This window comes from Apus apus, chromosome 12 (assembly GCF_020740795.1).
Source record: "Apus apus isolate bApuApu2 chromosome 12, bApuApu2.pri.cur, whole genome shotgun sequence".
NCBI lineage: Eukaryota > Metazoa > Chordata > Aves > Apodiformes > Apodidae > Apus > Apus apus.
In genome coordinates, this window is record NC_067293.1 from 19,427,894 (window position 1) to 19,451,556 (window position 23,663).

The following is a 23,663-nucleotide window of genomic DNA, read 5'->3' on the forward strand; positions in this document are numbered from 1 at the left end:
GCTGAACAGGCCAACCTTGAGAGGCAAGTGGTGGGATCACAAAGGGGGCTGAGCCATCAAGTCAGAGCTGTGATCCCAGGGAAGAGATTTCTCAGGGGATGGATGGGAAGGGCTGAGCTTCATCCTAGTGGGAGAAGGCAGCTCTGGGTGTGCAGGGGGTGTGTGGGTCCTGCCACTGCCCCCCGGCTCTGCCTGCTCCCACCTCCCACACTTGCCAAAGCCTGATGCGTCCCCTCATCCTCCCTGAACTTCCAACAATAATCCCAGTGCCTGCTGGGCTTTTGCTGCTCTTGGAAGCCAGGAGCAGGGCTGGAGCTCTCGCCACGTAAGGTGATACTCCATCAACAGCCACAGCTGAACAAAGCCCCAGTGTCTGCGGGCTGGCCCCGCTCCTCTGGGCGCTCATCGCCCCTCACCGGGGCAGCAGGAAATTAATCCCAGGCCGAGGTGAAAGGGTTAATGAATGCTGATTTTACAAACATCACCACTATCCTTTCCCAAACTAATAGAGGGGTAATTAGCTCTTAATAAAAGAGAGAAGGCCAGCTATCCTTGGTGCGGATGAGGGTAGGTGTCTGTGGGGTGTCTGATGGGCCGCCGGGCGCATCCTGCATGCAACGAAGCAGCCAGCCAGAGCTGAGTTAAGAATCATCAGATGGTTTGGGTTGGAAAAGACCTTTAAGATCATCAAGTCCAGCCACTAAGCCAGCACTGCCTAGACCATCATTAAATCATGTCCCACAACACCTTCCCAGGCTGTCCCAGCTGCAGGAGACGGGTTTGTGGGAACAGGACCCCTGCTGCAGGGCTTTGCTCCCACCCAGAATTGCAGCTGGGGTGTTGGCAGCCCCATCATTCCACCAGGGAGGGGGTGGGAAGCTCAGAAGCAGCCCAAAAGGCTTCCCAGGAGCGGCAGTAGGGTTCCCGGCGTGCCCTGCCTGGGCGAGATGCTCTGGCATTGCTGGCACCCAGTGCTCCTCCAGCTCTTCCCAGTGGCACTGCTGGCTTGGATGCAAAGCTGGATGAGAGCGTGGCAGGGAGGGCAAGTCCTGTGGTGGCCAGTGAGAATGGGAGAGAAAGGGCCTTTCAGGGAGTGCAGCCATGCGTGCCCTTGGCCGGGACCTCGAGCACTGCGGGCAGGGGGTGCGTGCTGGCCCCTGTCCCCACCAGCCTGCCCCACTGCCACGAGAGGCACAGAGGGGTTTTGGTGAGCTGGAGGGTGAGGAGAATTTGTGGGGTGAGGGAAGATGGAGGCTCCCGACTTGCAGCCGGTGGGGTTAGCTGGATGCTTTGCAGCATCCTGCCCCAGCAGCAGGGCTGTTCCTGCTGTGGCTGGGGTGGCTCTGCTCCACCCTCCTGCAGCACCACCACATCCCACTCATCACCTGGCACCTGTCTCCCTCTGGCTTGGGCAGCATCACAAAGCTGGTGCTGAAAGGCCACTGCAAAGGCCAGGCTGGGCATCTGGGTGGATTGCAGCAGCCTGAGGAGTCCCATCCCCCAGGATGCTGCAGGTGGGATGCTGGTGGAAGTGATGGGGATGTTGTGCCGTGCCAGAGCTCCAGAGCAGGACCAGGCAGCCAGAATTTCTCCCAGCATCACCCCAATGGCTGGGATGTGCTGGAGCAGCAGCAGTTGGGTGGTCTCTGCAGGTCTCACCCTCCGCACCAGCAAAGCAACCCAGCCTCAGCAAAGCAATCCCTCTGCCTCCCACCCTCCTGCCCTGCCAGAGGGTTTTGAAAGCTTTTCCTGTATAAATCACAGACATTAACATTTCCCCCCAGCCCCTTGGCTGTGTCACTGCCCACCTCCCTGCAAAGGACACACGTGGAGCTCCAGCCAGCCCTGCTCCCTGCCCGAGGGGAGCGAGGGAAGCGGCTTCGCTGCCGCCGCTTTTGCTGCTGGCGGAGCGGGGTGAAACGTTTCCCATGAACGCTTTGCTTGACACAAATATGCAGTTTTGGACAGGCTTAAACTATTCATACATTCTGGGTCCGTGGCCAAAATAATGGATTTTTAAAAATATAAAAATGTCTCACTTTGGCATTTTAAAAATAAAATATTTTGGCTTTTGCCTTTAGAGTAAAAAACTGGGAGATCAGGTCAAGCTAGATGGGATTCTTCTTTTTTGAAAGGTAACTCTCCCTTCCCCAAACAAACGTTGCTTCTTCTTGGGCTGGATTTTGTGCATGTTTGTTTGTTTACCTTGACAGAGACAAAAACGTTTGCTTTTGCAGTGTTTCACGTTTGCTTCGGGTTGCTCAAAATGATTTGTTGTTTATTATGATTTGCTTGCTGAAGAAAACCCAAACCAGCGACTCTCACAGTTGCTGTTGCAGTGGGTTTTTCACCTGTGCTGTCCCACGATGGTGCCTTAAACCTGGTTTAATCAAACAGTAGGAAAAGGGTTTGGGAGCATTGCTTTGTTCCCCTGGATGGCTCCTTTTGGGGTGGATGAGCTCTTTTGGGGTTGGTTGAGCTCTTTTTGGGTCAGTTGAGCTCCTTTTGGGTCTGTTGGGCTCCTTTTGGATCAGCTGGGCTGGGTCTGGTGTTGGTGGGTTGTTTTTTGGAGGGTGGTTGGATGCCCGTCCTCTGTGGTGGAGGAGCTCTTAGCAGGCAGTGCTCAACCCCCCAGGAAAAGGGGTCCTGGCTTCACCCCCCAGGGTGCCCAGAGGGCTGGGGGTGAGCATGTTTTGCCCCCACCTCCCGTGCAACCCCCTGGCTGGGAAGATGCCACAGCAGCGCAGCCAGCAAGGGGAGGTGGCAGTAGCCACAGGGATGGGGATCCCGGTGGTCCCCATCCCTGGGGCCAGGAGGACAGTGGGTGATACTCCACGGGAAGGAAAGGAAGGACTCTGGTGTGAGCCCCTTCTCCCTGCTCTGCTCTGCCTGCCCCTGCCTGCACCCTGCCCACCTTGGCGGGTGCAGGCAGTGCTGCCTAATCCGTGCTGGCAGCTGCTGCCGCCGGCTCCCGGGGGACAAGGGGCTGATGAGATGCAGCCTGACAGCCCGGCCATGCTGTACAATGGGCTGTGGTGAGCTGGGGGGCTGGGCCCCCTGCACACACAGCCCTGCACGGGTGGCACCGGGACCCAGCCTGCGTGGTGGGGGGATGTGAGGTGTCCATCGTCCCAGCCGGCTGCTTTGTGTCCTACTCTCTCCATGGGGTTTTCCATGGGGATGCTGTGATGTTGCCAAGGATGCTGTGCTGGTCAGCCTCATGGGCTGGGAGCACCTGAGCCGTGGCTGATGGAGGGGATGGTGAATGAGGAGGCTCTGCCTGTGCCTGGGTGACTCGAGCCCCTTTGCTGGGGCTGCTGGGGTCTCATCCCTTCTGGACCAGCACCTCCCCAGCACTCCCAGCATCTCCAGGCCAGCTGCATCCTCCAGGACCAGCTCTGCTGGTGTGACAGGCGTGAACGCCGCAGCAGTGACATGGCTCCGTGCCCTCATTCTTCACAGTGGCCTCTGTGTGCAACTTTTAATTGCTTTTGTGCCGTGGGTGGTGAGCCTGGCTGCCCAGGATTGGCGGCGCCAGTGGGAGCCAGCTCTGCCTGCTATTGTTAGCACTGAGGGTGTGCTGGATCCCAGCATCCAGAGGGGCTCCAAGTCCAAACAGAGAGTAGTTTCTCAGATTGGGGTGCTGGGACACAGGGGGAAGAGATGCCTTGGAGTTATTCCAGGTGCAGGAGGGCAATTGCAGCCCTTTCTCTCCTCCCTGGCCCCACACCTGCTCTTCCTCAGGCTGATGGCAGAAGCTGTGTGGGTGATGCAGGGAGCTGGAGCAGTGGTGAGGTGCTGGTGGCCACAGCTGAAGATCTCCCTCTCGAGTGCCTGGTTGGACTTGGCCAGGCTGCAGGCATAAGATATTCATTGGAGGCAGCAGCACAGCTCTGTCCTGCTGGCCACAGGACAAGCCATCAGCTGGCAGGGGACACAAAGGGGGCTGTGTCCCTTGCTGTGGGGATGGGGGGTGGCACCAGGTGCTGCAGGCACAGTGAGCCCCCCAGCTCTTCTCCTCCCTGGCCTCCAAATGTTCACCCCTGATGTGTAATGGTGGTTCCTTTCTGGGAGGAGCAGAAGGATCCTGCAGCTCTCAGCATCCCCTTGGCTGGCAGCTCGGCCACCTGGAAGCCAATGGGACTCAGGTGGGTTTGGAGCAGGATGGACCCTTTCTACCCACCTGGTCCATCTTCTTGCAGATGCACTGAGGTGGGGGGTCTTGGGGACAACCCTGCTCCTGAACAGAGTCACCCCACCTTTGCCTTGGGGTTGAGCCTCTCCTCCCTGCTCAGACCCCTCTCTGTAAATGGAATGAGAAGGGAGATACAGTCCAGGAAGGACACAGCCCTGCTGATTCCCCCCATTGGCTGGGAATGGTGGGTGATGGTGGGTTGTTTTTGTCCCTTGTCCCCAGGAGCTTGGGACCTCAGTGAGCCAGTGACCATAGAGACAGCCCCTACTGATGTCCCTTGTGCAAAGAGATGAGCAGGATGCTCCTGCACAGGAGTCTCATGACACTTTCCCTGTCTGTGCCATGGGGCTGTCAGCCCTTCTGCTGGTGGGGCTGGCTCCCAGGCTATGTCCCCCATCCCTGCAGGACCCCAAGTCCCTGGAGAGACCCAGCAGCCCCTGCCAGGTGCTTCCACAGCAGATCTTCCAGCTGATTGGGAGCCTGGGGTGAGAGCATGGCACAGCCAGGAGGCTGGAGGAGCCCCCTGAGAGACAGCGACAGCTCCAGAGCCACGTGTGGCTTCATGCTTGGTGGAATCAGTGTTACTGGGGATTTCAGCCTCTCCTCCACTCCCTGCTGCTCCGTGGAGCACGTCTGGGCCCTGTGATCCACAGCTGATGGCTTCCAACTTGCACTTCCTTTTAAGACTGAGGTGAACAGCTCTTTTATTATTATGTATAGCAGAATGCTGGGGCTGAGCCCCCCTGCCCCAGCTCCTCTCCCTTCAGGGCTTTGCGCCATGGCTGCTTGTTTCAGGAGAAGCAGAGCTGGGGCAATCTCTGTTTGTGGCCACCAAGTCCCTGGCCCTGCATTCTGGTTGTGAACAGCCACCTGTGGGGACAGTGCTGTTCCCCATCACCGAGGCCACAGGAAATATATTCCCTTTGGGCTTTTTCCAGCTGCAAAACTGTCACAGGCCTTCCCAGAGCACAAAAGCTTTGGTGGTTGCTCCAGGGCCCTCCTGCCCTGCCCACCGGGATGCTGCTCCCAGGTGGATGGGTCTGGAGCAGGATGCCAGCACTGGTCCCTCCCTGGCAGCTGGGTGCCCTCATGGCAGGATGGACACAGGCACATGGCAGCAGAGGATGCACAGAGCTGGGCCAGAGCCTCCAGGTGTCTGTGGGGTTAGGAAGCCCTGCTCCTCCAGTGCTTTTGGGGACAGAGGAGAAGGCTTCAGTTAAGATGCTGCCTCGGGGTTGCGTGCTGCTGGCTCTGGGTGATGGTCTGCCTGCCCAGCAGCACCAAGGCTGGAGAGCAGGAGCTAATTTGGCATGGCAGTCGTTAGGAGGCAGTGCCAGGTGCCCTGTGGAGCCCTGCCAGAGCTGCAAGGTCCTTGCTGCTCTCATCCCGTGACGCAATTCTGTGGAGCAGCTTCTGTCCTGGGCTTCCCAAGGTGGTTTAGACTCCCAGCAGCACAAGCCACAGCGAGTCACCTTCTTGTCCCCAAGCCCATTGCAGATGATGGAGCACAGGGTGGGAGAGAGCAGAGGAAGCTGTGCTGGGAACTGAAAGGAGAGCAGAGGAGACACAGGGAGTGCGTCCTCTCTGGAGGCAGGGATGTGGAGGAGCAGGATCTCATGGAGCAGAGGTGGGGGAGGACAGAAAGGGCCACCCCCGAATCTCCCCAGCCCCGGTACGGTGCTTTCTCCCCCGGTTGCATGCAGGGGGTGGGTGGCAGCAGGACCCCCTGCCCAGGGCGATGCTGGCGGTGGCCAGGCAGGACCCTGCCCAGCAGAGAAGCTGTCGTGGACTGAGCTCAACATCTGCCTCCCTGCCTGTCCTGGCTGTGGCTCCCGTCTGTTCCGGCCCGGCCCTCGGCTGCCGCTGCCGTGTGAAGGAATGTTAATAAGTGTCGAAACGAGAGAATAAAAATATAATTGTTCCCCTCTGTAGCACACGCCGGCTGCTGAGTCGATGTAAGAGCCTCTTTGTGCTGAGCGGGGAGCAACATGAGCTCGGCCGTCCCCCACGCCCAGAGCTGCTGCGCCCGGTAATTGCAGGTGGATCGCGCTCGGCAGCTCCCGGGAGGCGGGAACCGGAGCCGCCCCGCGGGAGCGCGGCCGGGAGGGCGCCGGGAGCATCCCCCGCTGCCTGGCACCGGGAGCATCCCCCGCTGCCTGGCACCTGGAGCATCCCCCGCTGCCTGGCACCGGGAGCGCTCTGATCCGGGCGGGAGCGGCAGCCCCGGGCAGCACCCCGCTGCTTCTCCCTGCTTGTTTACACCTCAGCCTGGAAGGTTTTCCGTCCATCCCGCCTTTCACTGGCAGAAGGCAGGGGAAGGATGAGAGGAGAGCGGCGGGCAGGGCGTGCGGTGCTGCGGGGCAGCGCGTGCGGTGCTGCGGGGCAGCGCTGCGGTGCTGCGGGGCAGGGCGTGCGGTGCTGCGGGGCAGGGCGTGCGGTGCTGCGGGGCAGCGCGTGCGGTGCTGCGGGGCAGCGCTGCGGTGCTGCGGGGCAGGGCGTGCGGTGCTGCGGGGCAGGGCGTGCGGTGCTGCGGGGCAGCGCGCTGCCCCTGTGCCCGCAGCCGGGACGCGGCTGGGGCGGGAGGTGTGAAGCCTGCAGAGCCGCAGCTGCCCGGAGCCCTGCCCCACCATCCCTCCCCAAAAGCAGCTCCTGGCCTCCTGCTTCCCTGCTTCCCGTGCCTGCCCATCCTCCTCCTCCCGCCCGTCGAGGCGCTGGGTGCCAGCACTGGCAGCTCTCCCTGGAGGGGTGGTGGCTCGGGATGGTGGCTCTGCCTGCACCTTCTCCCCTTCTCCCAGGGCCTGGTGCTGCTCTGGCAGCTGCTGCTGCTTCATCCCGGGCCCGGGCAGCACGAGGCTGCGAGGGATTTACTGTCACTTCACCCACCCTCAGGGCTACCTCACCCCTTCCCTGCAGCAGCTTTAATGACCTACTTTTAATCCAGGGACTGGGATAAATTAGAAGCAGAAAAGGCCTTGGAGAGGTTATGTTTGGCCTTTCTGGGTTGGTTGTGTTTTTTCCCCCAGCTTGGGCAGTGCATCTGGGAGCCCCTTCTCTCTTGGGGACTCTTTAGACCCCACTTCTTGAAAGACTCCCCTGGAACAGCTTCTCTCCCTCTCCCTTTATTGCTGTGATTAAGCTCCTCTCCCCACCCCTGTATCAAATCCAGCTGCAGAGCTGAAGGGATTCTTGGCAGGAGACTCAAGACAGAAACAATACTTCAAGTGGAGAAGGGGGGCAGTGGGCCAGAGTGCTTCCTAAAGCCCCAGAGACCTGTGGGCTTCATTAAGGGGATTTTTGCAGCCCGTGGTCAGAAACCCTTCAGCTTTGGAGAGGTAAATGTCTATAATCTGTTTTGCCCAAGCAAGTGACCGTGAGCATTTGGTGGTGGGTGTCTCAGCTGTGGTGATCTGGGGATCACTCAAATGATCAGTTCTGTCATGTCCCAATGTCCCAGTCCCTGGGGACCTCCCTCTGCCCTGACTCAGTCCTGCTCTGCCAGGCAGGACACCTGGGGTGAGAAAACCCTTTGAGTGGGGTGGAAGGACATGGTCCTTCCTGTGCCAGTTCCTGCTGTGTTCCCCAGGGAACATGCTCCATGCACATCCCTGCTGCTAAATGCCTCTGGGGATGTTGCAGGCACCAGAGAACCCAGGAGATGGGCTGGTATGGGGGAGCAAGGGCTGTCCCAGCTGCCAAGGTGAGGTACTGACCCCTGACACACTCCTCACACCATGGCAAGGAGAGGCCTTGGGTTGCCTGGGGAGATGGTGCCTCCAGGAGCCTTCTGGGCCTTGGGGCTGCAATCAGGAAGTCATTAGTAGTTGGGTAGGGGGCAGGAAGGAGTAATTAAAGGCCATGAGTAGGCTTGGTGAGGAAGGAGAGGGGCAGATCTTTGCCAGTGGTTGCTCATCATCACCAGACCTGGCTGGAGATAAGAGGAGCCACCACACTGGGGAGGGAATCATGGGGATACCCTGTGGGACACGTGGCTTCCAAAAAGCCACAACATCATGCAAGATAGATCCAGGAAGGTTTCTATCTACAGTGACAGAAATATTGGCCAGCCTGGCAGGATGACAAGTCCCTCTCGAGGTGCTCCTGGGCTTGTGCTGAGCTTGTCTCAGCCCACAGAAGGGCTCCCTGTAGCACTGGAGGGAAGGGAGCTGGGGAGTGAGGATCCAGGGTGTCTGCTGCCTGCTTCGGAGGTGAGGCTGCTCCAGGGCAAGAGGCAAGAGCAGACCCAGTGCAGGAATGAATGTGAGAAAAGCAGACTTTGCTCTGGGTGGGGAATCACCGAGGGATTAAAGGTTTAATAAGATCAGAGGGACAAAGCAATAATTAGCCTAAATTATGCTGTAATTTAGGAAATTAAAAACAAAGCCTCTAATGTTAGAGTAATAACTATGCCAGCAAAGAGGGGGAAGGGATGAAGAGCAAAGGGGAGTGTGACAACTTGGGGAGAGGAAATCAGAGGAGCAGGCACTGCTCAGCCCCGGGAGGGGGGGATGGAGGAGCATGAGGTGGGGGAAAAACCCAGCTGGGTAGGGGAGGCTCAGCTTTGGGACCCCCAGGCAGTGAGCAAGGTGGGCAGGCTGGGGTCCTGCCCGTGCCTTCACCTCCAGAGTGGGAGATCAGCAGGTGATGGGGCTGGAGTTCATCCCCGGGTCCTGGGAGGAGCTGTGGTGAGATGGAGGGGGTTGGTGCTGCTTTTGGGGTGCTTTTGGGCTTGGACCTCCATGCTGCACTCCTTCTTTCTGCTTCCATCAGCTGGGCACAGCAAGTCCCCCCTGCACCCTGGTCTGGGGCATCTGCTGGAGGTCTGAAGCCCCCTGCATGCCTGGGATCCCCCTCAGCACCCCCACCAGCAGCTCCCCCCATGTCCCAGTGCTCAGAGCTGGTATTTGCCAAGGTGCCACACCAAGGGCTTATGGGGGGACCCTAGATCCCCCCAGTGCTGAGGTGGGAGCTGGGGAATCCATCCCAGTCCAGGAGCAGCTTTTTCACCTGTGCTCAGGGATTTGCCTGGAGAGACAATCAGCTCCGACCCCAAGACTTAGCTCATTACAATAACATCAAGATTAAATGGGATATGGAAACAGCTGTCCTGAAGCTCCTTAAAGGATATGAACAGATGTAACAAAAATAGATTTACATTTAATTTATTGAGTTTTTCCTCCCTTAACATTTAGATCATTCATTTTTTAATAGTGTTTTATCTCCGCCTGGGCTTCCCCAGCTACTTCTGTCTCCCCTGTTAACCCAAGACCCTCATTCTGCAACACAGTCACGAGGAAAAGACCCATTTTGGGGGACACTGAACTGGCTGTTTCAGATATATTCGCATTTGAGTTGGATGCTCAGTTGTGAATGAGAGAAATGTGAACAGGAGAAGTAGGGCAGCGTGATGCTCAGAGCAGCTTTGGACTTGACCTTGCTCAGACTGGGCTGCTGAAGGCAGTTGCCTCTGGCTGAGACAGCTGATTTCAAGCTTTGTATCAGTCATGAGACAAGAGATGAAGAGAGAACAGTCTGGGGGTGGAGAGAGGATATAATGACCCTCCATAACCGTATTTGGGGGAGCAAACACCAAGGAAGGAGACAAACTATTTACCTGAAGTGGTAGTACCAACACAAGATCAAATGGTTGTAAATTAGTCATTAATTAATTCAGGCTGGAAATCAGGAAAAAAAAAAATCATCTTAGAGCTGAGGGGTGAAAATCTAGAGCAGTGTCTGGGGAGGGGACGTGCTGGCCAGGGACAAGGACCCTGGCTGGGTCCAGGAGGGAGCTTGGTGGGTTTATGGAGGAGTTTGTGCTGCTGAGCATTAAGCCCACCAAGCCCAGGGACATTTAGCAGGAGCTCGAGTGTCTGATCTGCTAGATTGCAGGAGCCAAGCCCAGCGTGACTGGCAAGCTGCAGCCTGAGGGTCTGGAGTGGTGCAGACAGTGGGAAAATCTCCTCCCCTGCCTCCCTTCAGCCACAGATGAAGGATGGGGCACGTGAAAAGCATTTTGAGACCCACACTAGGACGGTGTCAAGGTGAAGCCAGACGCTATTTTTAAATGTTTCCCCTCCACTCACCTTCCAAGGCATCCTGCTCCTGCCAGGGGCCCTGCACCCTGCAGCATCCCACAGAGTTCCTAGGTGGCAATACCCTTGTCCTGCCCCACAACAGAAGAACATTCAGCTGGGCCCTGGCTGAGCTTGATCCCCCTGACCTCAGCACTTGGCTGCCAGCCTGAGCAGGAGCTGTGCACCCCTCCTCCCTCTCCTCCAGATCATTGCAGGCAACGTGGCTGGCTGCAGCTCCTGGGCTCTCCTTTACCTCTCCCAGAGCTGCCAGCGATGCTCCCCACCCTGTGCCCCATCCCTGTGCCCAGCTGTCCCCTCACCCAGCCTGTGCTCCTGCTGCAGAGCAGGAGGTTTTCCTTTGAGTTCCCGTCTCTGTGTTTTGATGCCGCTTTTACCGCTACTTCCAGAGGCGCACGGCCCGTGTTTATGACCATCTTTTGGACCATGTTTGTGAAGGTGTTGGAGGCCTCGGGGAACACACAGAACAACATCTGGCAGAGCCTCTGCTCCTTTCCCTTTCTTTCACAACCTAGGATGCATTTTTCCCCTTTGTTTTCTTTGTCTCTTCCTTCCCCCTTACTCCACAGCCTTTTTCCTTATCTGCACTTTCACTTCCCACCTCCCCCCTCCCCGAGGAGCTGATTTTCCTCGGATATACTTCACATCCATCACAGGCCCAGCCCCTCTCCCAGGCCCATTGGTGGGACTCTGCTTTGGCTGGAGGATCTGCCGATTAAATTGCTTGGCTGGGAAATGAGCACCTGGGCTCATTAGGATGGAGTTCAGGAGATGGTTAATTATCTGCCTGCGAGGGAACAGGGTGTTGGGCCTGCTGAGCTCTGGTGACGCTCATGGCCCAGCAGGGATGCTGGCAGGGATGGACACAGCCCAGCCCTGAGCGAGACTGCAAGGGACTGGTCAGGGAGAATATTCACCATCTGACCCTGACTGTATCCCAGGCCACTGAAGCCCTGCAGCCCATGCTGGGAGGGCAGTTGTGATTTTCAGCAGCCCCAGCGCAGCTTTCTGCATAAAGCAGGTTGTCCAGCTCGCGCAGCCCTCGAGTGGGTTGTCTGCCCCATCTCACCCCTTGTTCTTTCCCTTGTGCCTCCCAGGCAGCTTTCTCAGCCCCTGGAGAGGAGGACAGTTGGAGTAGGAGGCTTTTGTCCTTCCTGGTCCCTCAGCTGGCCGTGGGGAAACAGGAGGAGGTTATCATCTCTGGCAGCTCTTATCAAATGACAGGATTTTCTGCTGAGCGTTTCTTTCTCTCCATGATGACAGCTGCTAAAAGGCTGCCAGGCCGGGGCGGTGGCCTCTCTCCCTCTCCTGCTCCTTTCTGAAGGATTTTCAGGAGCATCTCCTTCTGTGGGGCTCACCTGGAGCATCTCCTTCTGTGGGGCTCACCTGGAGCTCCTCTGGCTGGGGAAAGCAGCAGCCCAGCTGGGCTGGCTTGGGGCCACCTCTTCCCAGCACAGGTTTGAACCCCATTTCCAGTCCCTCCGCTCCAGACACCATCTGCCAAGCCCACCCTGATGTGTCCCCCAGTCCCTCGTCCTCTCCAAGCACAGAGCAGCCAGGGTTGTTGGAGCCTGGGCTCGTGGAGCTGTCGGGCACGTGCCGCAAGCTCAGCGTGTGCACGGGCGTCCATCTGTCCCCCCGTAATGACTTTGAGTCCTCTGGTTAATTTTAACCAAATCTGACAGGTCTTTCGAGCACATCATTCCAGTGAGACAGATCCATAGTAGCAAGGCTGCTGCCCCATGGGAAGCTCCAATGCCCAGGTCCAGGGAAATGCTAGGAGGGGTTTGAAGCTGGAGTTGCTTTTTCAAGGCAGGTGGATACCAGAGCTGAAGGGTCCAGAGATTTTCGCAGAAGGAGGAATCTCTGCAGTTTCACAAGGGCAAGGGACAGTGTGTCCCATCTCCCTGGTGGGAAAAATCGAGGAGCTGGAGGATGGAAATGAAGCATGAACTCCTGAGCAGTCGCTGGGAGTCTGGGGAAGCCTTTGGGGCAGCAGAGCCACGTGAAAGTTCTTTTGCAGACACTGTCCCTGGGCTGTGTGTCAGAGCAGAGTTCATTGTCCCCATCCCAGCTCTGGGGTCGGTGGCTTTGGCACACGAGCACAGGGCGTGTGACCTGGCAGTGCAATAGAGGGAATGAGCTGCGCAGAGACAGACCCCTCCAACCCACGGCCAGGCTGCTCCGGGCCCCCCCATGGGGCAGGAGCTTAAAAAGGGTCTTTGGATAAAGACAAAGGGTCTCAGCTTTCCCTGCAGCCCCTGCTTTCCCGGCCCCCTGCCCGTCTGTCAGCTCCCCTCCCCCAGCCAGGGCGTTCTTCAGCACCAGCCTATTCCTCGGTGATGAAACGGCCACTCAGCCGCTGCCAGGCGAGAGACAGTGACCTTGTGTCTCCCCTCACAGGCTCCTGAAACACCAGCTGAAAGATGGGGACAAGGTCAGTGACTCCTGCAGCAGGTTGAGTGCTGAGGAGGGGTGAGAGCTCCAGGCTCAGCTGGTGGGGATGCTCCCTCAGATGCCTGCACCTCCCCAGCTTGTGGGGGGTTGGCGGGACAAGGGAAGCAGTGTTTCAGGATGATGGGGCTGGTTTGGGATGGAGGGATGGATACATGTTTTTTCCCCTTCATCCCTGTGATGTTCTCCACCCTGGCTGGCTGCTGCCATGCTTGCAGCAGTGGGGCCACCCAAGGGGACATCATGGTCAGGGCAGGTGGCACCCATCACCTGCCCTTGGGTTGAGGTGGGTGGTGTGATAGGTAGAGCAAGGGCTGTGACCCACCCCTGGGGTCTGTCCCCGTCCCTTTCATGTCACCTCCCCCCACATTACATCAAAATGATGCCAGTCCTTCCTCCTCACCACACAGGCAGTGCCTGCAGTGGATAATGTCTCCAGCCTTTACCAGTGCAGCGGGAAGTGGGTGAGCCTCACTGGGAGCCCATGCTGGAGGGCACTGGGACGGTGATTCAGAGGGTGCTGGTTGCTCCCACCCAGCCAGGGCTGATTCAGGGGTGCTGTGCTGCTGCAGGCCCCGTCTTCTGGCCATTCCTTTTTCCTCAGAAACAAAGGGTTATTGTTTTGTTTTGCTTGCTTTTTTTTTTTTTTTTTTTTCCTGGTAATTGTACCCATTTAAAGCAAACTGGTTGCTTTCAGGTTGGAGAGGGACTGAGGTCCCAGTGTGGCAGCTGGGCACCCAGTGCATCCCCTGGGAGCACTGAATGGCTCCCAGTGCTGCATCCCACCCAGCCAGGAGCACGTCCCAGCTCCCTGGGGAGCAGGTACAGCACGAGGCCCTGGGCAGAGCAAAGCTCAGTGCTGCTCTCACTGCTGTACATCCCCAGGTGTCACCACACATGGCACAGGGATGTCCCCTGGGGGACCTCCCCTCCCCAGCCAGGTCTGTGACCACAGCCAGATCCAGACATGGCCACGATGGGGCCTTGGGGACAAATGCCCTGTTTGCAATAAAACCCTGTTTCCAGGAGTGACAGCTCCCGTGATAAAAAAAGAACTCGACTGTCTGTAACAGTTTAAAATCCATCATCGGGAGATTAAATTCTAAAGGGATTTAACTTTCAATATAAACAGCAGATTCTTAAGTACCTCTTCATTTTCTGTGTTTGGGAAAGACAGAGAAAGGCCTAAAATCCTCCCAAATCCCTCAGCATTACTGCAGCCCTGAGCAGAGATGGGCCAGGCACTGGGCCTCCCTGCTCCCTGGGGAGCTGGCTGGTGACTGCATTTGTGGCTCCCCATGACTGGGCTGAGTTTCCTGACTAACCACGTCGGGAACAGGAGAGCTGGAAGGTCCCCAGGTCCCTCGGGGCAAAGACACATCAGAAATACCAGGAGCATTACCTGGAGCTGCCTGTCTGGGGCATGGGGGAAGGGAAAGGTGTTGGGAAAGCTGCTGGGTAGGAGGGATGGAGGATGCAGAGGCCAGCCTGGAACACCCTGGAGTGTGGGGGGGAAAGGGAAGTGTGGGGCAGCTGCCCCCCCAAGCTGGGAAGGTGTGGGTTGCTGGTGCCTCCAGCTGGAAATCTCCCAGGAGCTGTGCTCATCCCAGACGGGGCTGGCATGACTGGTGCCTTGATGAGACACCAGCCTGCAGCCAAATTCCTGCTTGGGCTCTATGGCTCAACCTGGGTGTGGACTGGAGTGGGAAACCCAGGCGTGGGTGTGCCGGCATCCCGCCGTCTGGGGTGTCCTCCACCATCATCTGGGGTGCCCTCTGCCAACTGGGGTGCCCTCTGCCATCATCTGGGGTGCCCTCCATCACAATCTTGGCTGCTCTCTACCATCTCCTCCTGCCACTCATTTCCACACCCTCAGCTGCACCCTCAGGGCCAGTGGGGTGGGTTGATGGGCTTGGCCCCTCTGAGGTGGGGAGATGCCAGACATTCCTTCCCCCCTCCCCAGGGCCAAGATGAGCCCTATCCTGCATCACCTGAGCCACCCTGTGCTCACCCTGCTGCCAGGCCCCTGGGACTGGCAGACCTGGCATGGCCACCACAGCTGGCACTGTCACCACTGGTCCACCAGTGAGGAGGTGAAACTGGGAAACTGGGGCTGCTGTCCTTGTGCAGAGGTTTCTTCCAAGGCCACCAGCTCGCTTGGTTCCTCTGGCTTTTCAGACGTGTCTTTGCTGAGGATTAAAATTACTTCTTTTTTAATATATTTTTTTACATTTGCATTGCAAAACTTAAAGTTGGTAGTAAAACTGCAGCAGGTGCCCACAGGCAGACCCATGGTACCCAGCTCACTTGGTGTGGTCAATGCTCTCCTGATCCTCATCTTGGATACTCCACCCATCTCCTGGCAGCAGAAGCCAGCTTGGAGGTTCAAGGGGTTCCCTTGAATTTCGGGGGGGTGGGAGACTTCTGGTCTCCTCCCTCTGCCTGCCAAAAGCCACCACTGCTGCCCTGCTGGGTGCTAGAACCACCTGCAGTGCTGGGGCTCGTGGGCAGCAAGGGGTTAAAGGCAATGCTACTTTGAGGGTGATTCCTCTTTTATTAAAAAAAAACAACACCAAGAACCAAACCACAATCAAAGCAGGTGGTTCTGTATGAAAATAACCCAAGCAATGAATGAGAAACTACCTGAATACTAAAAGCTTGCTCCTAACTCTTTCTTTTTTTCCCCCATCCTGAGCAGCTTGTTTTGAATATTTGCCTTGAACCAGCCACAAAGAAGAACTGTTTGTTGGGTCATGTAAAATCCTGCCCTGGTGGCCAGAGCTCAGCTCAGCAATGCCCCTGGGCAATGTTACCCCAGATGCCTCAGCTTCCTGGGGCACGTTCTAGGCTGGGCCCACTTGGCAGCCTCGAGCTGCCGGGAGGGATGGAGAGAGGGCTGGAGGAGCTGGACCTGTGGCTCCCTGCTCCTTCAACCTGCTGGCTGGTGGTCAAGTGGTTCCTGTCCATGGCGGTGTTGAAAACACTTCTTCTCATGGAGAAGCCAAACTTAATGAAGCCAGAATGGGGATTTGTGGTGGAAGTTGGGTCCTTGGACATCCTGCTGATGGGATGATGGAGCCCTGTCCCCCCTCCAGCACTCCCAGGCTGCCAGAGGGGACCTGGGATCTGGTCCCTTCATGTTGCATTGGGGGTAAAAGGAGGCTGAAGCAGCCACCCCGAGACTGGAGGCAGCAAAAATAGTGACTGGATGTCATGGAAGCTGTTTGCAATCAGCCCCCGCGCCGGAGTAGATGCACATGAAATGTATTTGGAGCAATTATGGAGAGCGAACAAATTAGTAAAGAATCAGAGTCTGTTCATGAACAATTCACAAGCAGGAAGAAAGAAAAAAGAGCAAAGTACTTTCAATAAGTTGTTTGCTATAAATAGTTTGCCTAGTTTGAAGAGCGAGAGACAAACACAGTCAGGGGAAGGCGGGGATAATACATCACAAAATGTACTTTGTTCATTTATTTGACAAGTGTAGCTCAGTTTTAATTATTTATGATTATACTTCGTAATGTGCTCGCACATGTTCTGAAGAGTATTTGAGTCTTAGTAATCTGAGATCCTGCCCCAGTGCTGTCCAGGCTATTAAATCCCCGCGGCTCAGCGGGGAGCCAGGGACAGTCCGTGGATGTGGAGCCCCCAGCGTGGGAATTAGAGAGGAGCAGATCAAGTCCCACTGTGTCTGTAACCCAGGTGAGGAACCACATTGTTTGAAAATGCCAAATTGTGAACCTGACAATACGCCTTTAATCTTTGTCACTTCACATGCCAAATCCCAGAAGTGCTGAATTATTAAGTCTAAAGTTCCAAAATAAACTCTCACTCAGAAGATTATTTCCATATCATTTGAAATTTCCTGCTCTAATAACTCCTGTGCTGGGTCTGTCTCTTGCCCTAATCCTGTTTCGAAAGGCTGAGCCCAGCCCCAGGCCAGAGCAGAGCCCCTGGGGGGGGCTCACCTTCCCCTTCCCTCCCCAGATAAACCTCCAGCCCCCAAACTGCTGACGGCTTAATTATTGCACGGGATAATTAGCACGAGGAACCAGACTGAGTCCTCTCCAAACTCATTTCACTGAGGAAATCAATCTGATCCCTCCCAAAGGGCTCCGCTGCCAAACTTAATTCCAAATAATTTAACAGAAAAGTCCTCTAATGTTCCAGAGGGGTAAATGTGATGAGATGGCAACTGGCCCCTGGCACCCTCTGGATGCTGCTGGCTGCAAGCGCCAGCTCGGGCAGCCCCTCCCAGGGACCATGGGTGCCCAGAGTGGGGTCAGCACCCAGCTCCCCCTGCTCCCGTCACCCAAATCCCACTCAGAAATGTTCCCAAGGCCTCGGTGCAGCTGTGGGAAGGGGCTCCCCAGGGAGGGAGGTGCCAGTGGAGCTGGGATGGGCAGCAGGGTGGGCAGTGCTGCTCACAGGCGCAGGCAGGAGGTGGGCACTGCAGGACGTGGGTGGGCGCAGGGAAGGATTGGACCCAGACAAAGCTATTTTTTGCCACGAAAAAGGAAAACTATGCCTTTGCTCCCTGGATTATATATATGTATGTTTTTCCCCCTGCAGTAACTGGAGAATAGAAATAAAATACTGAATTATTAACTCTAATTACCCCCAGAATTACTTCAATAACAGTGCAATTTCACAGACGGCTGCTGCGAAGACAATATGCAGGGATAAAAGGAGGCAGAGAATCCACTTCCACCACAGGAATGTTTGCAATTTATTATTTTCACATTAGCCCTTCTTGTCTTTTCGAGTTTCCCTGTCTTTTCTTTAGTGGTGGTCAAATTTCAAAAGCTCTGAAGAATCATCCTGATGGGTGGCTGCATCTCAGGAGCATCCTGACCCCTCCAAGCTGCAGAGCTTGGAAGTTGTGCAGGACTTGGCTTGCTTGGGAGAGGCAGAGATGGAGTGGCAGGGATACAGCATCAGGGATGGGGTGGCAGGAATGAGGTGACAGGCACAGAGCATCAGGGATTGGATGGGAAGGATGGAGTACCAAGGATGGAGCATCAGGGATGGGGTGGCAGGGATGGAGCATCAGGGATAGAGCATCAGGGATGGGGTGGCAGGGATGAAGTGACAGGGATGGAGCATCAGGAGTGAGGTGAAAGGGGTGGAGCATCAAGGACACAACATCAAGGATGGAGCATCAGGGATGGGGTGGCAGGGATGGAGCATGAAAGATGGAGCATCAAGAATAGGGTGGCAAGGATGCTCCTGCACTGCATCCTTCCTGCTCTGCCACCCATCTATGCCACTGGCACCAGTGAGTCGGGGCTCCTGGCTGCAGGGGACTTGGCTCTCTCTAGGCCAGGTGCAGCCCTGCTGAGGTGGGAGACACACTCAGAGCAGCATTTCTGAGCCTGACACTTCAGCTTTCCTGGGCTTTGTTACAAATCCGGAACAGATCCCGTTTAATACCACTTTGCATATGTTCTGAGGGGTGTTGTGTTACGCTGGTACAGTAGCCACTCCCCTCCTCCCTCAGTGCAGGTGTAACTGATTTTATTTTTATTGGCTTTCTGCATTTGCACGGGCTCTGTGAAGTTTTTCAACGGCCAGAAAACTTTGCTCACTTGAAAAGATCAGACGTGAAGCTGGGAAGAAAATCCCCCGACCCTTGTGGTGCAGCCTCAGTGGTCCCTGGCACAGACTTCCCTGTGCCCACCCCCCTGCTGGGGGTGTCTGACCTCTCCCCAGGGGGCTCGGAGTGGGTGCTGCTGCTCCCAGCCTGGCTCAGCATCAGGTACCAGCACATGAGCAGCCCTTGGCATGGCAGGGATGCTCAGATCCTGTTTCCACAGGCAGGTTAATCCAGAGCAATCTGTGCTCTGCTCCACTGCTCGGTACCTGAACCGCAGCTCGGGGCCATGTCCTGCAGCTTTTCACAAGCACTAAATCAAAGGGGGGTCCTGGAAGGGGGACAGGAGGACGGGGGGGGAAGGGAAAGAGAGGGGAAAAAAAATGCACTTTACACTGGAATGTGACCAGCCTGGGTAACTCAAACCAGAAGGCAGCCAGTGGCTAGCAGGCAGCTGGCAAGTGGCTTGCTGTGCTTGCATGGCTACAGAGCTGACCTGCCAAAAGCCCCTCAGGACTGTATTAAAAATTAAAAAAGGAACCAAACCAAAACCCAAGCTGGCCTGGTTAGTGGTTAGCAGCATCCCTCTCCTCTTCCCCTGCTGGTGGCTTGGGGCTGGGAGTTCTGCTTGGAGGGACTGAGTTGAGTCTGTGTCCCTGGGACAGGGGTGAGGGAGGGGCTTTGGGGTGGGAAGGTGCTGGATGTTGTGTGGGGGTCACAGGGTGGGGGGGAAGAGGGGCAAGCTGGCTGTTCAGCCCCACCACAAGGCCCTGGCAGGGCTTTGGAGGAGAGCTTGCCCTCACTCCTCTCCTTTCTGCCTCTTCTACCTCTCCAGTTCCCATCCCTGCTCCTCACAGGTCCAAGGGCCCCCAGAGGCTGGATGAGCCAGCAGGACGGGGTCAGACACTGTTCACATGCAGGTGCTGGCAGCTCTGACGACTCCATCCCAGCACCCCTCCTTTTTGTCCTGCTGGTCCCAGTAATGAGGGGGCAGAGCTGACGGCCCTTGCCATGCTGTGCATCCCTCTTGCCAAGAAGCACTTCAGTGGAGCACATCCAGCTTTCCTGGGGGAGCAGCCGTTCCGGCAGGGATCAGCTGGCTTGGAAAAGGGAAGGGAAATCCCCAGAGTTTGGCAGGCTGCTGCGGATGCTGCCGGAATGCTCTGAACTCTGCACTCCAGGGCTTTTGGATACTTTTCACTTCTTTCCACATTTTTGCCCTTCATCTGGTAGTGAGCAGTCACTGCTCCAGAGGGTGCAGCTGGCTCCAGGAACCTGCCTGCCTTTAGAGGAAAGCTATTTCCATGGTCTCCTCAGCTCTCATCCCCCCTTCCCAATGGGAAGACTTAATTCACTCCACTGCCTCTCCTGGTGTTTCCTTCCAAAAAGGTGTCCCAGCCCCTCCTGCAGCACCTGTCCCCATGGGTATTCCCAAGGCAGCTCCCAGCATCCCAGGGCTGCTCTGCCTCTCAGGAGATGTCACTTGCTGCCTTCTCACAAGCCTTGATGGCTTCACTTCATCATCCTTTTGCCACTAGGAAATAATTTTGCTTGATAATGCATTAAAGTGATTGTTTTTTTACTGCTCATGCTCATATTTCTCCCCTTCTTTGTTTTCCTGCCAGGCTTTAAGGGAAACCTAAGGAGATAAATCAGTGCTGCCAGCCAAGGTGGGAGACAGGTCCTCCTGTGCTGCTGGTAGCTGGAGTGATGCTTTGAAGCCTAGACCACTGGATCCAGCAACACCTGCATAGACCCTTAGAAGGATGGGAATTTCCTCTGCCTCCTTGGTCACCCCGAGAGCTGTTTCCCTGCAGCTCTGCCCTGCAGCATGAGTTTGTTCCCCCAGCTGCCATGCTCTGCTCCACCATTGCATCCATCCTGCCCTGGGGCAGGGATGGGGCTGAGCTCCTGCTGCAGGGCTGATGGGATCCACAGTGGGATTGTGGTGGTCCTGTGGTGGGGTGGGAGTGGTGGGATCTGCCCCGAGGGTTGCTGTGAGATGCTACATGGTCTGGCCACTTCTCTCCTGGGAAAAAGGAGCTGGCCTGGGTGGCAGCAGCCCCCCAGCCTGGGAACCACAGGGACAGGGATGGGGACAAAGCGCCTGGACAGGCTGGTGCTTCCCAACAGCCCAGCAGTACCCCAGAGTCAGGCCCTCAATGGGACCTTTCAGTCTGTCCTTCTTCCCTTCTCTCTGTGCCCTGCAGCCAAGTCAGAACCCCTGCCTTTGTTTGCATTCTTAAAAATAAATCATTTTGGGGGTGAATTTTGTGCCACTGAACAATGCCAGCCCTGCCAGGGACTATAAGGGCTCCATTATTCACAGCTAAAACCCAGCTGTAGGCAAAGCAGCTTCCTGGGATGCTGAGCATCCCACCCTGTCCCAGCAGTGGGAGAAAGCTTGTGGGGAAAGGTTTGTCACCCCCCCCAGGGGTGCTGTCACCTGGGGGGAGCCCAGGCTGTGCCCTTGGGGCTGGGACCCTGGCATCTCTGGCTGCCCCCCAGGCTCAGCTTCCCAGGGGCTCCTGCCAGCCAGGGCTTGGCTTTGCCTTACTGGGTAGGACTGGGAGACACTGGAGGAAGGACTGGGACTGGAAGGCATGGTGGAGCTGGGGAAGGGGCCCAGGAACGGGGCTCATTCCCAAAAACACAGATAGCTTTGATAATTAGCCAGGACTGCGAAGGGAAATGATGAAAGGGAGAAAGGATTTGTTTAAGCACGGCATGTTTTATTGCTTTCCTCTCTCTAAGTCTCTCTTTCAAGTGGTTGGAAGTTTTTTTGCTCTTATTTTGCCTCAGATATTGAACTTAAATTACAGCCAATGCACTGAAATACCTGTAACATGAATAAATCATGCACAAGATTTTTTCCCAGGCATTCCCACTGTCCCTGAGCTCTCCCCACCACGTACGGGGTTCCTGGTGGGGACCTGAGCCCAGCCCTGTGGCTCCCTGCACATCCTGCTGCTGCCGTGGAGGTTTTACCCATAAGCTGAAGCCAAGGCTGGGCTGATCCTGGCAGCTGGAGCCAAGGCTGGGCTGATCCTGGCAGCTGGAGCCAAGGCTGGGCAGATCCCAGCAGCCAGAGCTGGGCTGGGCAGAGTTGGAAGTTTCCATGTGGCTCCAGAGCCTGCAGGGCTCCATGGATTCCAGGAGGGAGGATCTAGGGAAAGATTTGCCACCTGTCACCAGCCCAGAAACACCACAGGGTGATGCTTCACCTTCCTTTGCTGATCAGTTGTGCCCAGAAGTGGCAGGAGGGCTGAACACAAAGTGTGTTTTCTGGAAGCCAAAGCTCTCCTTCCCAGTCCTGCCATCCCCTGGTGGGACAACCCCTGTGGATCAACCCCTGTGGATCAGGGCAGCCCCTCAGCCTGGTTCTCTCAGCACCAACTTCACACACCTCTTTCCCACCCGCAATTATTGTGAGGGATCATTAGAGTCTATGTGTGCTGATAGTTCCTCTCCCAAGGGGAAACTGGAAGAACAGTCAGTGGTTTGTTTCCTTTCCCTGCATGGTCGGTGTGGATGTGGTTGGGCTTTCCTGGGAGGGATCCTGCTTGCCAGGCTTAGGCTTTCAGATCCCATCAGGGATGGCTGGAGCTGGCAGGAGAGCAGCAGATCTGCTGGGGTGGCTGGAGCTGGGGAGAGACAGGAGATCCACTGGGGTGGCCACTGCATGCCAGGCTGGTGAGGGGCTTCTGTGACCCAGGGGGAACCTGGCAGGGGTCTGATGAGGATCAAAGAGACACAGGGAGATGCCTTGCCATGGGGAGAGACAGGCACATGGAGGAGGAGAGGCAGGGCCAGGCCTGGAGGAGAGGCAGGATGGAGCCACCTGCCCCTGGTAGCCCTGACCCGTTATCAACAATTTTTAGCTGTTTATTATTCCCATCAGAAGTGCTCAGGGGTTTTACAAGCAAACAAAGCCCGCAGGTGATGCCCCAAGGTGCTGTGCTCCTATAAATTACTCTGTCAGCTCCAGAGCTTTCCAGGGCTCCCCCCCATGTCCCCCCCACAGGTGGGACATGGGGTGACCCCAGCAAGGGGTGCAGGGCTCAGCTCCATCCACTCAAAACCAGGGAGATGCTGTAAAAGGCTGGATGGGAAAGAGGCCAATTAAGATAAAATCACAAAGAATTGATTAACAATTAGTGGGTAATTAGTTATCTCTCTGCCATCTGGAGGCTGAATCTGCTTGTGAGGGGAGGAGCTGCCTGCTGGGTGTCCCCAGTGCTGTCCCCACGTCCTGTGCTGCTGGGGGGAGGCCCTTGCTGGACCCTGCATCTTCACCCTGGGCACCTCTCACTCTCCTGGTGAAGAGTCATGAAGGCACCTACTTGCTGCTGGAGCTCTTTATCCCACCAGAAGGGAGAGCTCTTCATGGGGCCATTCTTGGGGCAGGGTGGCCTGAGGTACCAAAAAGCACGTGCATGTCTTCTGCTGGGAGCTGATGCTCAGCCTCTTCAGCCTCTTCCCCAGAGCAACGGTCACCTGTGCCAGAGCCAGCGTTTTATATTTTCATCTTTCCCTGTTTGAACCAGTCAGGTTCTTTATTTATGAGGTGGGGTGGCTGGGAAGAAAGAAAAGACACCTGGGCAGGGACCATCCCCTGCTGGGTGATGGTCAGTAGGCTCAGCCCAGTGTTGCTGGCTCCTCTGCTCTCCTGCCCTGTGTTTGGGATGTGATAATTCTACAGATGGGATCTTTTTCCTCCCTGAGCTCCAGAAATGCCACCAGGCACTTGGCATGCCCATCCCCAGCCTTTCTGTTCTCTCTCCAGGGGCTGGCCCAGGGTCCCACATCCCCACAGCCTCCAGGGGATGCCACGGGCTGTGGTCTTTCCACACACACACTAACAGTTTTTGCCTGAGAGCACCTGGGGAGCAGGAAGGGGAGCCAGACACACCAGGGCTGAGTTCCCTTTGAGGACTCCTCTGGGAGGACAAATACCACCATTACAAAAACCTGAAATCTTTCCTTTTAGGAGGAGGGATAAAAGGGCTTTGAAGATACAAGGAAGACAAACACCATCTGCAAGTGTTCAGAGGGTCTGTGAGTGATGAGGTGCAGCCAGTGTCCCACCCTCCAGCTGTGGGGCTGGAGATGGGAGCCAGGAGCAGGGCTGGTGGGGCAAGAGGGGTGTCAAACCCAGCTGGGGAGTGAGGCTGAGGGCTTAGGGAAAGCTGCCATCCCCCTCTCAGGCTCTGTCTTTCAGAGACAGGATACTAAGAGGAGCAGTTTCTCCCTCCCCAGCCTTGGTAGGTTTTGGGGAGGTCATGCTACGGGTGGTTCATCCTCCCTGGTTGTCTTATCTGGGGGTTCA